An 18,679-nucleotide genomic window follows, 5' to 3' on the forward strand; every position below is an offset into this window, starting at 1 on the left:
GCCGTGGCGCTGAGCAATGTGTGCCACCCTTTCACTAATGAGCTGTCCGCTTGCTTGGTGATAAAGTGGCAGACCAAACAACGCAGGGTAGAACGGTAAATAGTGACATGCTGAAATCCTGCACTCTCTCGCATGGGGAAAGTTCTTCAAATAAACTAATTGACTGAGGGGGGAAATGTGTGGCTGTTTTGTCTTGGGATCCATCCTTAAATCTGATATGGTCCTGGCTGTGTACTCAGAGTGCTGTAGCATATACAAGAATGTCGAGTATGCACCCCTTACTGTATACAGATTTCAGTAGCACATAACTTCTAAGCCATACCCAAATACCACAGAAACCTACTTTTTCCTGTAATAACCTCAAACTCTCCCACCTAAAATAAACCGTCTGGTTTCCCACTTTGCACCCACCCATGACACTTGCTTCTCTTCATTATGGATAAATAAAAACCCTCCCCTTCTCCATCTCCTACCCACAAATACACAACAAATCTGAATGGTCCATAGAAAACAGCACAGCCGTCCAGCCTTTTCCTAAAAGAAATGCAGGAAGCAAAAGTACATGCAGGTTGCCTTCCTCTGCATCAACTGGCAGTTGGGCAGGTTAAAAAAAAAGTTAAAATGTTGAACTTGATGGACGTGTGTCTTTTTTTCAACCTAACTTATTATGTTACTCTGTGTACCATTGTGATATCACCATATATAAACCCCTTACTATTTAGCCATTGAGACAAGAGAAGGATGAAATAAGAAAAGCTGAAAGGCAGAACGGAAGTTTAAGGCTGGTGACAGTTTGATTTATACTCATTGAACATGAGATATTAGTATGGATGTGTGTGAAGGTAATGAAGGTCATGTTAAAGAGAGCTGAGAGGGAATTGTGGGCACCAATCCCGTTTCACTGTTGTTACTGGGCCTAGAAGATCAGCCTAGGACTGAAATGGAGAGGATATATTGCTTGCCTCTAAATAACCGCAATCCACAAACATCACAAGAACACTACAATATATTCTGACCACACTATAGTGCTTTTAAAACGGTCTGTACAAAAGTTCCAACTCCAATATGTAAAACTTATGCAAAAGTTAAGGCAGGGCTTAGTTTGGCCACTAGGTGGCAGTGAGTCATAAGTTGAACTGGGAAAGTTGTTGGTACTGAAGAGTGAATAAAGCATACAGGAACAGGAAATACGGTGGCCATTTTGGCAGTGATAGAGGAAGGAACAGCAGTCTTTGTTAGGGAGAGGTGAGGAATAAAGGGTCACAGCAATAAACTACAACTTCCATACCTTGTGTATTAAGGTTACATGTGTGCTGGGGGAAAGGCCCTGCAACCTTAGGAGTACGGGGCCCTGTGATTCCTGATGGCAGCCAGGATTGAGTATTCCAAGCACAGAATTAGCCGGAGATGGCAAGTGGCAACCCCCCCCTCCCCACCGATGCTACTATACTACAGCAACACCCACTACCCTTGTTAGTCCAACTGTTGCACTAACATTTTATTTCATAAAGCGTCTATTTAAGAGTTCATCCTTGAATATTCTGCTTGTGCTTGTGTGTAAGAGCTGCCATACTAGTGGCTCTCACAAATACATTAGTGCCCTCTAGTGGCTAAACGGTCACAAAAATGGTATAATGCTTGGCTGGGTTTACACTACAATGATCTTTTTACTTAAGACTCTTTAAGATTTCCCTAAGCCATTAAAGTCCAAAATCAGAAGCACATTTAGTTCCACAAATTTTATGATCACCGGGGGGATTTCGGGTCTGTCTCATTCCATAAAGTGCAGCAATTACCTCATTCGTAGAGTGTCAGAACAATGCTAAGACTCATAAAATCTAATGGCAATATATTGATTAGCTATGTGATCATAGGCATTATCTATATATTGTCTCCCATGCATCACCCAGTTGCACAATGTGTGTGTTCAGGGGTGGGCTAGAGAGATCCGCAGACACAGTTTTTCCCAGCCGTGAGCACATCCACACCATTAAATCATTGAGTCACCAATACAAACTGTCCTGTAAGCAGAATTGGAGCACTAAAGCTTCCTAGAAATGGTGAAGGGAGTGGTGGACGGAGGAAGAGGAACGGATCGGCATTCACAAGAATAAAATAATTTAGTTGACATTTTTTCTTTATACAAAACTGTCCCAGGTTTGAGTCTCTGAGCTGGCATGTCCTAGAGGAATGAGATACTGCTGTTTTTGTTCGGACCTATGTGGGTAACACTGTGGCACAATCCCCTCTATGTTTGTTTGAATGAGGGCAGCATATTTCGTAAGTTCTTTCTCCGAGCACATTCTTTAAATTTCCAATAAAATGCTCACATCTGGCTTCTTTTTTTTTTTTTTAAATCACAAAACAGCTTTTGCACTAGAGAAAAAAAAAATGTCGTTTTTAAAAAAAATATATATATATTTCGGCACTAGGACCGTGCTGTGTAAATGAGCCAGAAAACACAGGGTTTCTTTGCCTTTCACCTCAGGCCTGGGGTATGCATTATGACATACTTTTGGTGCAAAATCAGACTAATGCACTACTAAGGCACAGTTTACAATAACAATGTCCGTTGCCCAACCCACAACATGGAGCTGTGCCCGCAGAACAAAAGAACCAGCACAAATTCTCAGCTGACGGAATACAGCCGGAGATATTGTTCTGGAAAGGCAAAGTACAATTCTCTGACCCCCCATTTTTTAAGCTGCTGGCGACTCGCTTTCTTCTTGACCTGCAAACACCAAGCTAATTGTCACTAATTCCTTGTTTAATTATGGAAATCCTTCTCCAATAGGCCAGTGTAGAATAGGGGGAAAAAAGCCCATTAGCACCTTGTACAAAGGAACTCAACATAACGGTATTCACAGTATTGGCAGGAGCCTGCCGGCACACAATAAGTTTCATCTATCATGAGGAAGTCATCCCAGATGCATGTGTATATGTGTGTGTGTTGTGTGTGTGTATTACAGAAGGCAACCATTTTGGTTCAAGCCTTCAAGGTCCAACATTAGGTCAAGGCCCTGGCTCATAACCAGGTTACAGATATATGGAAGCGTTGCTGTTTCAGCCACATCTTAAAGAAATATCTAGGGCAGCAAATAAGTGTTCACCCCAAATCAAATACCCTGGGCTTCCACGAGTATCTAGAATTGGAAAAAACCCTACTCCCCTATATCTCACCCTAACTGCCTACCCACAGTCTCCTGCTTTTGGCCAGGTTTGGAGACCACTGCTTCACATGACATTCAGGGTTCATATTCAATATGGCGGAACAACAAGGATTGGCCAGATCCAAGATTCAGCTCATTCCTACCTAGGGTTGCCACCTTTTCCGGAATTAAATACTGGCCTTCATATATATTTATCTTTTTTTCCCTATTAATAACATTGGGATCAACCATCATTCTTACCGGCCAGACCGGTGAAATACCAGCCAGGTGGCAACCCTATTCCTATCAAACACACCCAGATATTATTCTTAAAGTTAAGGGCGTTGGATCATTTACATGTATAAGTTTCAGCCATTGGCCGCTGACTGGAGGTATAGGAACTGCCTGAATGGCTGGAATGCAAACTAGGAACTGGACTGAATGCAATCACCATTCAATAGACATACAAATACCTTTTAAGCACCACAATGTATTTTGTACCACTAGATGGTGTTGTTCTACAGAAGCCCAGTTCTGCATATGAAAGATTTCTAAAGGTGAGACACAATCTTTGATGACTTGATTAGCCGTGTGGTGCTGATTGTCTCCCAGATCCATAGCAACCAGTATGGCAGTTTAGACTTGCAGGAATTAACATGTATATGGAGATACATGTGTCACTTCCAGTCCAGAATACCCTGAGCCAATATGTTCTCTTTAGGGAATCATTTATCAACACTGGGCAAATTTGCCCATGGGCAGTAACCCATGGCAACCAATCAAATTGCTGCATTCATTGTTGTATTTGTAGCTGGCTTTAAAAAGCTAATCACAGGTTGCTATAGGTAACTGCCCTTGGGCAAATTTGCCCGGTGTTGATAAATGAGCCCCAAGTTCATGAAGAGAGTGTAAGTTTAAGTAAGTAAGTAAAGAGCAGAGTGCAATACAGCACACGGGGTACACCCATACGCCTGGCAGGTGAAGTGCTGGAGAAAACCATATTTCCCAGCAGGTTTCAATAAACTGCACAATCCTTATTAAACAGCTGCTTTTCCTATTGAATCATAGCTCTAAAGTGTTTCTTCTCCCCTATTTTTCTCCTTCGTGGTGAGTATCTGAAGCACACACACACACACACACACACACATACACACACACTTGCTGGGGACCCCCCTCCTTTCACACCGTAGAGCCTGGGAAGGAGTGATACTTCAGGGTGGGAGGGGGAGGGATAACTAAAGAAAAGTGTAATGCCTTGAAGTGGTAGAGCAGAGGAAGCACAGGGCTATGTAACACATCTCAGGCTGCTCTGCATAACTCAGCATCTACCAGGGTGACCCTCTTACTAGAGATCTCTTTCTCTTTCACCCGCCGTTCCTTTAATTAACTCGCAGCACCTTATTTAACCCCCTGCATGCCTTTTTACTATAGTCTCATCTTTCTTCTATTTCACCCCTTTTTAGGATAGTTTCCCCCTTTTCTCCAACTCCTATCTGCCTGCACTATAGCAGAGACAATCGCAGGCGGTTATAAAGGAAAAAAGTGCTTTTTCTGAGACAATTTGCAGGAATACAGCATTGCACCTCTATTGGATGTGCCGGGCCTTCATACAACCCCGGATAATACCCCGGAGCGGAGGATTAAAGAGCAAGAGGAGTACCTGTCTTCTAACTGTAAGTGACTAAATGAATTCTGTCCCTTGGATGACATGTAAAATATTTCTTCTTGTATCCAGCTAGAAAATCACTGCATATGCATTAATATTTATCAGTTCAACTAATATTGTAAAAATACATTGTGAATGTTCCTTAAATTCGGAGTTCTCCCCCCCCCCCCGGTCTCTGTGCCATGCTAGTGCTCAGGTCACAGGTTATATAGTCTGAAAGCAAATAAAATACGTTGTTACCATCCAATTAATCCCACTATAATTAAACCTTTTCTGAAAACGTCGGCTTTTCCCAAATTTCCAGCGCAAATTTTTTTTTTCCTTCCCCTCAAACTATTATTGCTATAATGCACTGCAGATCACTGGGGGAGTTAATAATACTTCCATTAAAACTTTTCTGAAATCGTCGGCTTTTCCCAAATTTCCAGTGCAATTTTTTATTTTTAATTCCCCCAAACTATTATTGCTAAATGCACTGCAGATCAATGGGGGAGTTAATAATACTTTCAGAAATTATCCTTTTAATTGATAAAAATGGATATTTCTTTTGGTCTTAATATTTTTTATAGTTTAAATACATTTAAAATAAAAGCTTTTATTAACAGGTATTTCTAGTCTGTGATTAAACCCAACTGTGAATGTAGAATACATATTGTACATGGGCGCAACCTGTTAAACTGCACTGCAATGTATATGATTTGAGATCAAGTGTCAACTGAAAGGAGAATAAACCCAGTTTGGATGTTTTAGGAAAGGGATCGGGATACAGAGTTTCTAGATATTGGGGGAATAGAGACAATATTGTAGGATATACTGGAGTTCACTGGAATCCTATAGGCAATTTGCACTGCACATATTACAGGTATGGGATCCATTATCTGGAATCTGGAGTCCTTTTGTGCTACTGAAAAAAAATGTTAAACATTTAAAAAACCTTATAGGATTGTTTTGCCGCCAGTGTGGATTTATGAAGTTTAGTTACCATCAACAACAAGCTTCTGCCCTATTATTACAGATAAGAAGAAACCATTAAAATATATTAATTGCTTACTTAAAACAGAACACGATAAGTAATGGACTTCCTGTATTTCAGGAGCTTTTGGATAACGGGTTTCCAGATAATAGATACCATACCTGTAATATAAAAGATTTTTAACAGCCAATCACCGGGCTGGAGAAGGATAAGTGGTTTTTGCACGGGGATGTGCAGCCGTTGCCCCTTGCAGGGAATAAAGACTTGAGAGTCATTTCCAAATCAATGCCCTTTCCGCCCCCCCCCCAACTTGGCCCGGGTCAGTTAACACCAGATTAGAAAGCTAATAGGCATGATTAACAAAGGTTCAAATGATATTAATGAGAAACGTATTTTTTTGGATGGGCCTTCCATGAAAAGAACTTAAACAGCAGTGAATGGGGGTTAATTGAATCTGCGTAATGAGCGACAATAAAAAGCTAAAGAATTATCACTTTCCAGTGGAAAGTGGATTGTCCATTTCCTTTCCCAAGCAAACATCTTCACTCTCATTCCAAAAAGGGCTAAATGCATATTGTGGATTAAAAAAAAAGTCACATTATCATTTTAGCTGAATGGACTTTTTTTTAGAAAAAAAAGGTAAAAAGACAAAACTGGGGTACCACCATAGCAATACCAGTGGGTATAAATGGAAACTATCACTTTAAATCTCAGTTGTGCGGGTTTTATTGCCTTAGACGTATTCATTTCGTATTCAATTGTCAATTAAGTGATTTGTTGACAAACCCCCAATCTGGGATTTAATTCTGTGCAAATTAATCCTGACATTTAGACAGTGGGTAGGCCGTCCCCCTTATCTATGCTTAAATTAATTATATAAAAGGAGAAAGATATTTGTCTGGACACAGATATTTAACATTTAGACAGTTGACCAAAGCTACACTGAATGTTTGAAGATAGATAGATAATAGATAGAGATAGATAGATAGATAGATAGATAGATAGATAGATAGATAGATAGATAGATAGATAGATAGATAGATAGATAGATAGATAGATAGTGAGAGTGAGTGAGTGAGTGAGTGAGAAAGAGAGTGACAGAGAGAGAGAGCGAGAGAGAGAGAGAGAGAGAGAGATGATAGATCGATGATAGATAGATAGATAGATAGATAGATAGATAGATAGATAGATAGATAGATAGATAGTGAGAGTGAGTGAGTGAGTGAAAGAGAGATAGAGAGAGAGAGAAAGAGAGGGAAAGAGAGAGAGAGAGAGAGTGAGAAAGAGAGAAGGAGAGAGAAAGAGAGGAGAGAGAAAGAGAGAGAGATCGTGAGAGTGAGAAAGAGAGATAGATAGATATGATTATAATATGGATTTATAATGTACCCAGATTACAGAAATGTACCAACATTAAAGTCAGGTGATTCCATTAGGGGGCGCTGTTCATCAGTAACTCAGCTCCATGATGAAAGCCGCAGGGTTCATTTATCTGTTACTTCGAATATTGTGGTGCAGGCTAATTTTTTATTTCATTCCTGGAAAAAAAACATTTCCGCTTTAAAATAGGGTGGAAATTCAGCAAAATAAGGCAAAAGCAGTGCTGATGTTTCCCTAAATGTAATACCTATGCCCCATGCTTTCAGCTGAATTATGGGAAATCTTCATCAGAGCAGAGCTCCAACTTCACATCAATGTACCTAAATCGAGTGCTGTCACCATGAATGACCCCTTTATATTATCAGCTGGTGCGTTTACTGCTAAATCCCTTTGATTTTCACCAAGGCTGCGTTACATAAGAATGAAGTTACTTTAAAGGGCAAATATTCCACTTTAATGAGTGTCGTTCATTTTTCACTTGTTTTCATCAAGCAGATATAGTAAACAGAGTCTTATTTATCTGCATACAGTATTTGTATTGATATATATTTATATATATGTGCCAGGTGCAGCTAGCTCTGTCCAGGTAAAATTAAACCAGCCCTTCATTAACTGTAATGAGACTATGTTATCAAATTATCATTACAAATTAGCAGAGCACTTGCTAAGTGCTTGAGTATTTCAAATATTTTTGACTTGGCAAGAATGCTATTTTTTCTTGACTAGTTAGTGTAATATCATCATAAAATTTGGAAAATCCTATGCTGTATGTTACATATTTAAATCGGGTTGAAAAAAGGCCATCAAGTTTAACCCCTCGAAATGAAACACATGTTACAGGAGCACCATAATACCACTTGCAGGAACATTTTTTTTTTAAAAAAAAAAAATTGTTTGTATAGAGCGAAAAAAAACCACCAATACAAATTAAACGTTAAAATCTCAAAGTCTTTATTAAGAAATAACTTACCGAAACTCCGCTGGCACTCTTCAGAAAAGGCGACACGGCGACGATCCATCTTGTCTCCTATATTATCTACTATAAGGGAGGAGCGCCGAACGATGGATCGCCCGATCGCTTTCTGAAGAGGAAAGCAAACGGAGATTCGGTAAGTTATTTCTCAATAAAGACTTACAGTTTAATTTGTGTTGGTGGTTTTTTTTTTGATCTATACAAACAAATTTTTTTTTTACAAAAAAATTATGTTACTGGTCCTTTAAGAAGGGAGACTAACATAGGCTGTTGATTAGAGAAAAGCAGGACATGATGGTCGAAAAAGGAATTTTTAAAAAAGGATTATTTGGCAGAAATAGTGAAATTAAATTGTTTCCCAGCAGAGGTGGTAAAAGCCTTCACTGAAATCAAAGGCAGGGCAATGTGGAACTACATATCTCAGGCTTTCATGACAAAGTCTATTAAGCAATGATGGGAAGTGTAGTTCAATAACAGCTGGAGGGCTGCAGGTTGCATATGGCTGGGTAAAGCCAGATGATTGTTACCTGCTGTCTAATGCGATTCCTCTAACAAGCCGAGGTGGCAAATTGCTTCCAGGTGGGATAAAAAGAGAAATCCGATGTATTTAGGAAAGCAGAAAATTGCACGGAAAGCCCTGGCCGTCTGATGTTACTGCGTGCAATTGTTTGGTTAAAATAAATGCGGTCAGGATTGAACATATGGTTGGGCCCCATGCCTTGTTCATTTCCAGCATCATGTAGCCTATCTGCCCAGGGCCACAGTATGAGGGCCCCCTGTTATACATTCCCAAGCTGTGTACATAGGACTGTCATAAACGGGTTGTTCAAATTGCAAACACTTTTATCAGCTCAGTTGTTTTCGGATTGTTCACCAAAAAATTTACTAAATGTTTTAATTGATTTTCATTTTTTTTTTACTGTTTCCAGTGTGTTTCAGTCTGGCAGCTCAGTGATCCAGGTGCAGATTCTGAACTGTTGCGATTTGCTACATTAGTTGATACATTTCTCAGCAGCATCTGTGGAACATTAGCAACTATTTTATCAATTCTTACAGCTGTCTTTAAAGGAAAACTATACCCCCCAAACAATGTAGGTCTCTATAAAAAGATATTGCATAAAACAGCTCATATGTAAAATCCTGCTTCATGTAAATAAACCATTTTTATAATAATATACTTTTCTAGTAGTATGTGCCATTGGGTAATCATAAATAGAAAATTGCCATTTTAAAAAATAAGGGCCGCCCCCTGGGATCGTAGGATTCACTGTACTCACAAACATACCAACAAACCATACATGTTAGGTCACATGAGCCAATTAACAGACAGAGTTGTGTCTTTTGCTTCCACACTTCTTCCTGTTACAGTTAGAGTTGAAGTATTTCTGGTCAGGTGATCTCTGAGGCAGCACAGAGACCATCACAAAATGGTGGCTCAAGGCAAGAGATGTAAAAGGGCAATATTTACTTAAATATATATTCCAGTTTGGTAAGATTCTTTAATATGCCACTTAATATGATATGAACTATCTGTTGCTTAAGTGTTCATTTTGGGGGTATAGTTTTCCTTTAAGGGGCATGTAAAGGCAAACAAATAAAATCCCATTTTTACTTTCTTTAATGAAAAAGAAACCTATCTCCAATATACTGTAATTAACAAATGTGTACCGTTTTTATAAGAAACCTGACTGTATGCAGTGAAATTCTCCCTTCATTTACTGCTGTGGATAGGAATTGTCAGACGGTCCCTAACTGCTCTGCAGGGAAACAATCATACTTATGAACAGCAGGGGGAGCCCCCACCTTACTTCCCAGCCATGCAGAACTCAAGCAGCTTTGTTTATGACGATCCCTAAGCAGCCCAGACCACACTGAGCATGTGCACAGTCTTGGTCTTGCAAAGATGTATAACAAAGTTACAAGATGGTGACCCCCTGTGACCAACTTTGAAAGCATAAATCATTTGTTTGATTAGGCTTGTGGTGCAGTAAGTTCATGTTATGTTTGCAAACATCTTTGCAAGACCAAGACTGTGCACATGCTCAGTGTGGTCTGGGCTGCTTAGGGATCATCATCAATTATCAAAACAGCACAAGTCAAATAATATCTGCCAGAAGCTGATACAGCAAGACTGATTAATAATCAGAATATACAGACTGCACTGGGTCCTGTGTTGTCATGTAATCTAATGCGGATTTTATAGTTTATACAAACTTTCTCCAACTCTGCAGAACCAGTGGCTGCAGCAAAATAATCCTCCAAATTGAATCCCAGTTTATCTGTTTAAATCTGGCTCCATGATCTTTGTCCCTGCAGCTGGAGTTGGAAACAGTAAAGGGGATGTAAAGGCAAAAATAAAATCCAATACAAATCTCTACACAGTTGCCAACTGCTCTACAGAGAAACAAACAAAGCTGCTTGAGTTCTGCATGGCTGGGAAGGCGGGGGCTCCCCCTGCTGTTCATAAGTATGATTGTTTCCCTGCAGAGCATTTAGCGACCGTCTGACAATTCCCTAGAAGTTAATGAAGGGAGAATCTCACTGCATAAGTCAGTTTCTTATAAAAACGGCACACATTTTTTAATTAAAGTATATTGGAGATAGGTTTCTTTTTCATTAAAGAAAGTAAAAATGTGATTCTATTATTTTGCCTTAACATGCCCTTTAAGGGTGAACCACCCCTTTAATGAAACTCAGGGATTACTAAATAGGGCCAAAGATAAGAAATGTAGCAACTCATTTATCAATTTAGAACAATTTACAATCAGTGACCCCCCCTTCCCAGATCATAAGAAGGTGAAAAATGAAACTTCAATATTAGAAAAACAATCCCAAATAGATTATAAAAAGAAATTGAGAAAGGTCTTTATTTTTGGTGATCTAACTGAAAACAATTGAACTAAAAAAATTGCAAAAAAATGTGTTGGAAGGTGAACAACCCCTTTAATGTATGTATGTGATTTCCTGATGAGTCTTTCAGAAATACCCTGGATGGATGTGACACCATGGTGAGAGGGAGCAATAACTGGCTCTAACAGGGAAAAACTGTTTTAACCTTTAATTCCCATCTTCTGTGATATAAGAGTTCTATTAACAGGAGAGGGATTGCCAAGATTCTTTGTTAAAAAAAAGACATTAGAATTTTGTCACTGAATGGTTACACTCTAATAATGGAACTATTTAGGTTTCATCACATGTGCAGTCACTATTGCAACTGCTGCGGGACTGCAGCATCATGTGAAATAGAGGTATGATATGATTTGTGCTTGGGCCAGTGGCAGAACTACCGGGGGAGCAGGGGGTGCAATTGGGACAGGGCCCGCAGCCCCGCAGGGCCCCCCGGCAGTCACGCGGCCACTGCAGCGCCGCACGGAAGAGGGTGGGGGGCGGGGCTTGGCTACACGGCCCGCCCCCACCTAGTTCCGTCTCTGGCTTGGGCCTCATTTGCACTACAGACTGGTCTCTGCCTCTGATGATTTTTTTTTTTTTTTTATAAATTCTTTATTTTTCAATTTTAGAAATAAAACGAGTGGAGGGGGTACAGAAAAAAGAAAAGTGGAGTGGGGAGTAAGCAAAAATAATAACCATTACAATTACAAGCCATCCAACAAGTGCAAAGCTGAAAATATAGTAGATCCATATTAAAGCAAACTCCTCTGCAGTTTATACAGCCATATCTAGCAATATCGTTGACTACAACTATAGAGTGCGGAATTAGAATAGAACATCCAATTGTCTATGTTATCCAGACTCGCAACATTTGAGCCTCTGATGATTTTTATCCATAGAAAAGAATGGGCACCAGGGTTTTCATTCAAAGGCTCTAATCAGACGCATTCGGCAAAATCTCCCAGCGTAGTAGGTTGTTTCAGATAAATATGCGTAGCATCAACAAGTCATCTGATATAGATATAATGGGTGTGCCAGTGATCCGGCTGTTGTACTAACTCGCTGCAACTGAAGCAGATCCTGATCTACAGCGTAAGCCCTACCTGAAGCCGTGTAGGTTGCCTATCCTTGTACCTTTAACCCTCACACACAACAAACCGCTGTACACCGAATATTGCCTGCTAACACTTAAAGGAGAAGTAAAGCTTAACTAAAGAATTAGGCTAGAAGGAAAGGCATCATACACTTTGGGGTGCCAAATGTTAGGCACCCCCAAGTGATTGTATTGGCTCAGTAACGTAACTGGAGTGGGACGGGCCCTGGTGCAGGACGTGCCGCCAGGCCCCCGCCCCCCTCTGTACCAGATTATTTTCTCAGAAATCGCCCGATGCGCCTGGAAATCGGCAGTGCGCAAGTTGCCGGGGGGCCCTGAGGGGGTGCGGGCCCTGGCCCAATTGCACCCTTCGCTCCCCCGGTAGTTCCGCCACTGTATTGACTTACCTGAAACCCAGTGCCGGTGCGCCTATCAGCAAAAACACCACGGAACGATCTAGCTTGTTCTTTCTTCGAATTTCCTGGGCCAAATGCATGAAATAGCCAACTTTTTAGTTGAAGTTCTGCTTTTTGTTCCACTGCGCATGTGCAGCCGAGCAAAGAAAGAGGAAGACGGAAGAGGATCACTCCATGGTGCTCACTGGTATAACCCCGGGCCGGTGCAGTTTTCTGCTGATAGGAGCACCGGTCCGGGGTTTCAGGTAAGTCAATACAATCACTTGGGGTTGCCTAACATTTGGCACCCCGATTGTACAATGCCTTTCCTTCTCCTTTAACAGTAAGTGACTTTTTTTGCAGTTTGCACTCCTCTATTCAGCCAGGGAACTAAACATTCATAACTGTTCCTTGGCATAAATATTCCAGGAAGTGGATGATGCTACATTGTTTCTAGGGTCCAAACCAGAGAACAGAAAAGGATAAACAAACACTGCTTTGTCATAGCAATAACACAAATCACTTGAAAATCATAAATTCACATGATGTAAAGTTGTTAAGAATTACAGAAAATTGTCTTATAGCCCAGAAAATATATTTTTATTGTAGGGTTTCAGAGGATATTTCACCTCAGTTGTGATACCTAAGAAAATATCCACCAGATGGCAAGCATTACAGACAGAAAAAGGAATCAATAACAAACAACCATTTTCTCTTTGAAAACAATGAAACAGAAAACACATGTATGTCCCCAGAAATCCCAAAAGCAGATACAGTATGTTGCATAAAATACATGCCATGGCTTCCTATCAAAGCAAGCGCACAAGCCATTATAAGCTGAGTGTCTGGAATCCCCCAGAAAGCTTTCTGCAACATTCAATGGAAGTTTCAGTAATGGATAGTATGTGCAGGATAATATGAAACCAATACCCCTGCTCCTTATGGACATACCTGAATTCTGTATTTCTTCTGAGAGCTGAGATTCTAAGAGCGTCACAATTGATTAAAGGGGTTGTTAGTATGATGTGAAGAGTGAACTTCTGAGACAATTTGCAATTGGTTTTCATTTTCTATTATTTGTGGTTTTTGAGTTATTTAGATTTTTATTCAGCAGCTCTCCAGTTTGCAAATTTAGGGTCCAAATTCCCCTAGCAACCATGCATTGATTTGAGTAAGAGACTGGAAAATGAATAGGAGAGGACCTGAATAAAAAGATGAAACATAGAAAGAATAGCAGCAATAAAAATAAGGGGGTTATTTATTTATTTTAAGGTCAAATTTTTGAGTATTTTATACCTCGAATGAATTCACAACTAAAATGGTTTTATATTTAAGAAAAAAACCTAAATGCGTAGCTTTACCGAACATTTGTTCTTTACATGGGGTCAGTGAGCATCATCTAAAAGCTGGTCAGAAGAGGAAGGCAAATAATTTAAAAAAAACTATAAAAAAAAGAAAAAATGAAAGCCAGTTGAAAAGCTGCTCAGAATTGGCCATTCTATAAAGTAGTAAAAGTTAACTTAAAGGTGAACCACCCTTTTGGCCCTGATTACCACTATAAGTTGCAATGGATGAGGAACGGCACTACAGGGGGGCATATACTAAACCACACATATATGGCATGTAGACTAGTAACATCCCTTTTATGAGAAAAGAAAGGAAAAAAATTGTCTTAAGTGATTTGTATATATCACAGACTGCCTGGGTTACTGTGGACATGTGAAACTAAATTAATGCAAAAACAATTTTGCTTTATCTGCAAACACCTTAAGGGTCAGGGCACACGCTCATATTCAGGAAGATTAGTCGTCCGGCGACAAATCTTCTCTTCTTCGGGGGGCGACTAATCTCCCCGAACTGCCTCCCGCCGGCTAGAATGTAAATTGCCGGCAGGGATGGCATTCGGAGCGCTTTGTTTTCCGAAGAAAACGAAATGCTCAGAGTGCCACCCTGCTGGCAATTCACTTTCTAGCCGGCGGGAGGCAGTTCAGGGAGACTAGTTGCCCCGAAGAAGAGGAGATTTGTCGCCGGGCAACTAATCTCCCGGAACCTGAGAGTGAGAGGTTTGCTGCCAAATTCTTGCAGAATCGGGCATTCAATCCACAAACAACTTGTAGGTGATTGCCACCAAAAAATGTTTTATTTTTGTACAAGAGAAAATGTAATTCTAAGCAACTTTTATGATTTTAAAATTATTTGCATTGGTAACTGCACTGGAAATCTGTATGTGTTTATCCATTTCTGTTCTTTGGTTCTGATTCTTGAAACAATGTTGTAGAAGTCAGTTTTTCTCCAGCTCTGTTTATTAACCGTCTTCTGCTGCATCTTTTCACTAGTCAGAACCAACAGTGCGAAAAAATATAAACATCCCGGTACTGCTTGCAATAGCAATTACATTGACACATAGAGGCACATTTATCAACAGTCGAATTTTGAATTCATGTGAGTTTTTTAAAACTCCCATAAATTCGAAATTCAACTAGTCGAATTTTATTAATGAAATCAAATTTTGAATTGAAATGACTTGAAAATTCGAATCGAATTCTATTATAATTTGATCATAATTGGAGTATTTTCTCTGAAAAAAACTTGAATGTCAGGAAGGCTGTAAACATCTGGACCTCTGCCATTGACTTAAAAAGTAATTCGGCAGGTTTTAGGTGGCGAATAGTTGAATTCAAATTCTTAAAGCGCCATAAAAAAACTGTAATCGAATTTGGATAACTGCCTAGTCGAATTTGACAGCTTTGACCATAAAAAATGAGTGTCAAAACCGACCATTTTTATGCATACTGTTCCACTCCAATAAGCTTTCATACCTCCTAAAGACAAAAATTTTAAGATTGGGACAATTTAGGCAATGAACACATTTAAATCACTCCGTAACCCAGTCCATGTCACAGGACTGTACCACCTAAACCAGTTGGGAGGGGATGAATGGACAATGTGTGCCTGACACACTTAAAGCTCATACCAGCAAAATCTAACAAGGAAATGGTCTACCAAGTTCTAAACTAGCGGAGATTTCAACAGTGTCAGATTGGGGCTCTTAAAGAAGAACTAAAGCCTAACTAAAGAAGTAGCTAGAAGTGTTGCACATTATCTTTTGAGCTTCTGTACCAGCCCAAGGTAACCACAGCCCTTTAGCTGTAAAGATCTGTGTCTCCAAAGATGCCCCAGTAGCTCCCCATCTTCTTTTCTGCTGATTCACTCACATGCTCTGTGCTGCTGTCACTTACTGAGCTAAAGGTGGCCATAGACGTAACAATTATGATCTTTCTTGGAAATTTTTTTTTCCAAGAAAGATCGTTCGTTTCAACACAAACATGTAGGGCTGAATCGTCAGATATACAGGTAGATATACAGGCAGAAACAATTGAGTTCTACCTGTATCTGACGATTCAGCACTAATAGTGGCCGAGGTTTGGGCACCCAATCAAAATTTTTTGTCCAGCCTGATCGACGAGCCCACCGATATCCAAGTCTTCTGCCGATATCAGTCGGCTCTTTTCCCACCATACACGCACCGAATATTGTCCGAAAATTCGTTTAGGACTCACAATATACAGTACACATATTATAAGACGCGTCGAGAGATTCTCCTCGCCTTCCAGTGCGTTTCTCTTCGCTGTCGGCTGTGCGGGTTCGGGGTCAAGTGACACTGGTGCTTGACGTCATGATTTGGTGCCAAATTTGAATTCTTGGCGCCAAATCATCTTTAAAAGCCCAGTACTCCATTTTGTTAGTACCCAAGCTGCCTTTTGTTTTCCGATCCTGACGAAGCGTTTGTATTGTGATTGACTACTCTGGTTTTTTGACTTCTGCCTGTTTTTGACCTTGATTCTTGCTGCCTGCCTTGATTCTCTTGCCTGATTGACTATGTTTTTTGCCTAATCCTTGCCGGTTCCTCATTTCGGACTTGTTGCTACCTAAAACACACTTTCTCTGTGGTTCCGCAGCAGAAAGCCCGGGGCCCCAAAAGGGCGTCGGTGAACACAGGAAACCCGCGTGCGTCTGAGTGTAGCCGCCGCCTCCTAAAGGTTCCTGATTGACTAGTACGTTACATATATAAAACAAATTTCACAGTATAAGGCTGATTAGTAATTAATACAGATAATTACTACATGGCAGCACAGAAACCAGTCCAATTAGAATTTAATAATCAGCCCTGTAGCATCAGCTTATATTACAGGCCAACCTCATTTTCTGCTTGATAATTAGTGACGAGCCCTAAGCTTAGCTTCTCAACAGCTGCTCAGAGCCCCCTGAGCATGTGAGTGTCACAGACACTTTCCAAGATGGTGACCCCCTGTGACAAGTTTAAAGTCCTGGATCATTGCTGCTATTGAGAAGCTGAAACTTTAGGCTGGTGCAATAAGGTCAATTTTATAAAATATGTCATTTTTAGCCATATTCATTTTAAGGATTTAGTTCTCCTTTAAGGCCCACTAGAGAACTTGGTATTAAGGGCTCACTCTCATAACAGTTAGATGTGGACAGTGCCAAATATAATAGGTGTCACATAGATCTTTGGTGGAAATAAAAAGGGGCTGATGGGAATTGTCCTTGGCTGGTGCCAATTGAGATGGCCCTGGGCTGCAATGTGTATTCCAACACTGTTGAAATCCAGGGTCGGACTGACCTGCCAGAGTACCAGGGAATCTCCCGGATGTGCCCAGGGATTAGAAGGCAGCATTATTCAGGAAACCTAGGGTTCTTATATAGAAAAAAAATTCCCACTCATCTCATGCAGTATTAGGACCAGTAAACCTGCCATAGATAGGGGCTATAGTGATAAATGGAACATAATGCAATCTGATCTGTGAAGGACCCTCATCTTGAAAACTATAAAAAAAAAGCACTAAATATTTTCCAATACCCCCGGAAACCACACCCTTACAGTGGAGTACTGTCCTGAATTTCCCCTATGTCCCCAGCCCTTTAAGAATTTCTCAACTGTCTGTGTGTGCATCCAAATAACATTACTTACGCCTAAGCCCTCACGTCCTGCCCCTCCCTCTAATTACAGATGCAGAAGGCACATAATTCCCAATTGTACCCCCATAAACACAAGACGGAAGGGCCTGTGCATGTGTGAGCTCCTGTGTGTGGCGGATCCTTGGCTTTCCAACCACAGAGGGTGGGGGAGGCAGTGAAAGGCAGAGAGAAAAGTGTATATATATATATATAGTCAGGATAATGGATCTCTGTGGAGGAGAGAGCAGCTTTGCAAGTGTGTATATGTATGTGGGGAAAGGGGGTAGGTATTTCCAACTTCAATCATCTGCAGCAGGTGCACATTTATTTATTAATTTTATTACATCAAAAGGTCCCCGTTGGTTTAATAGGTTTTGAAACACTGAAATATCTTTTATTGCAGGCTAGAATATTTAGGAACTTTTTGAAGGTGACCTTACATTTCCATCCTGTCTTTAACTATGCAAGGCTGTGAATTGTTTATACAGTTGGCACAAAGGGGTTGGGAGGGGGTAGGCTTGGAACAACTACCCCTGAATTACCCCTTTAAATACAAGAATCTACCCCTGCAATTCAGCAATTCTAACCACTGTGCCAAACATTGTTGTATGGCTCTTGGGAGTGTTTAGGGGAATTTATTATTTATAAACAATATTATTATATTATTTATAAATATAATGAGGCCCCTGACATTTGCTGTAGCTGATGATATTATATAATATATATAGTGTGTATATATATATATATATATATATATATATATATATATATATATAGTGTGTATATATATATATATATATATATATATATATATATATATATATATATATATATATATATATATAACTAACGTTTTGGCTAGGTAACAGCCTGGTTAAACATACTTTGCCTATATGCTCAGCAATTTGTGGGTTAATCATGTGTCCTTACAGATAACACAATTCAGTGCTCTCATTACAGAAAATTTACTGGCTCTCACCTTATAAATACAGAGCTGCCACAATTAGGGTTGCCACCTTTTCCGGAAAAAAATACTTATTGTTTTTATTATTATATTTATCATTACCATATAGAGACCTATAGAAATCCAGAAAAGTGCAGGGCAGGGAGCAAAGTGCAAAAAATGGAGAGGATTGCACTCATTTGTTGCACTTGTTTTGCACTTCAGCTGCACTTAAATGCGTACT

The 18,679-nt window shown here is 40.0% G+C and overlaps 1 protein-coding gene across 1 annotated transcript in view; it reads left to right on the forward strand.

Moving 5' to 3' along the window:
• Positions 1-4,403: 4,403 nt before the first annotated feature.
• Positions 4,404-18,679, forward strand: part of ntn3.L (netrin 3 L homeolog) — an 85,289-nt gene continuing 71,013 nt past the window's right edge. Inside the window, exon 1 of the mRNA XM_018236481.2 lies at positions 4,404-4,822. The gene's annotated coding sequence lies outside the window, so the exon portion shown is untranslated. The remainder of the gene's footprint in view (positions 4,823-18,679) is intronic.

This window comes from Xenopus laevis, chromosome 9_10L, assembly GCF_017654675.1.
Source record: "Xenopus laevis strain J_2021 chromosome 9_10L, Xenopus_laevis_v10.1, whole genome shotgun sequence".
Lineage (NCBI taxonomy): Eukaryota > Metazoa > Chordata > Amphibia > Anura > Pipidae > Xenopus > Xenopus laevis.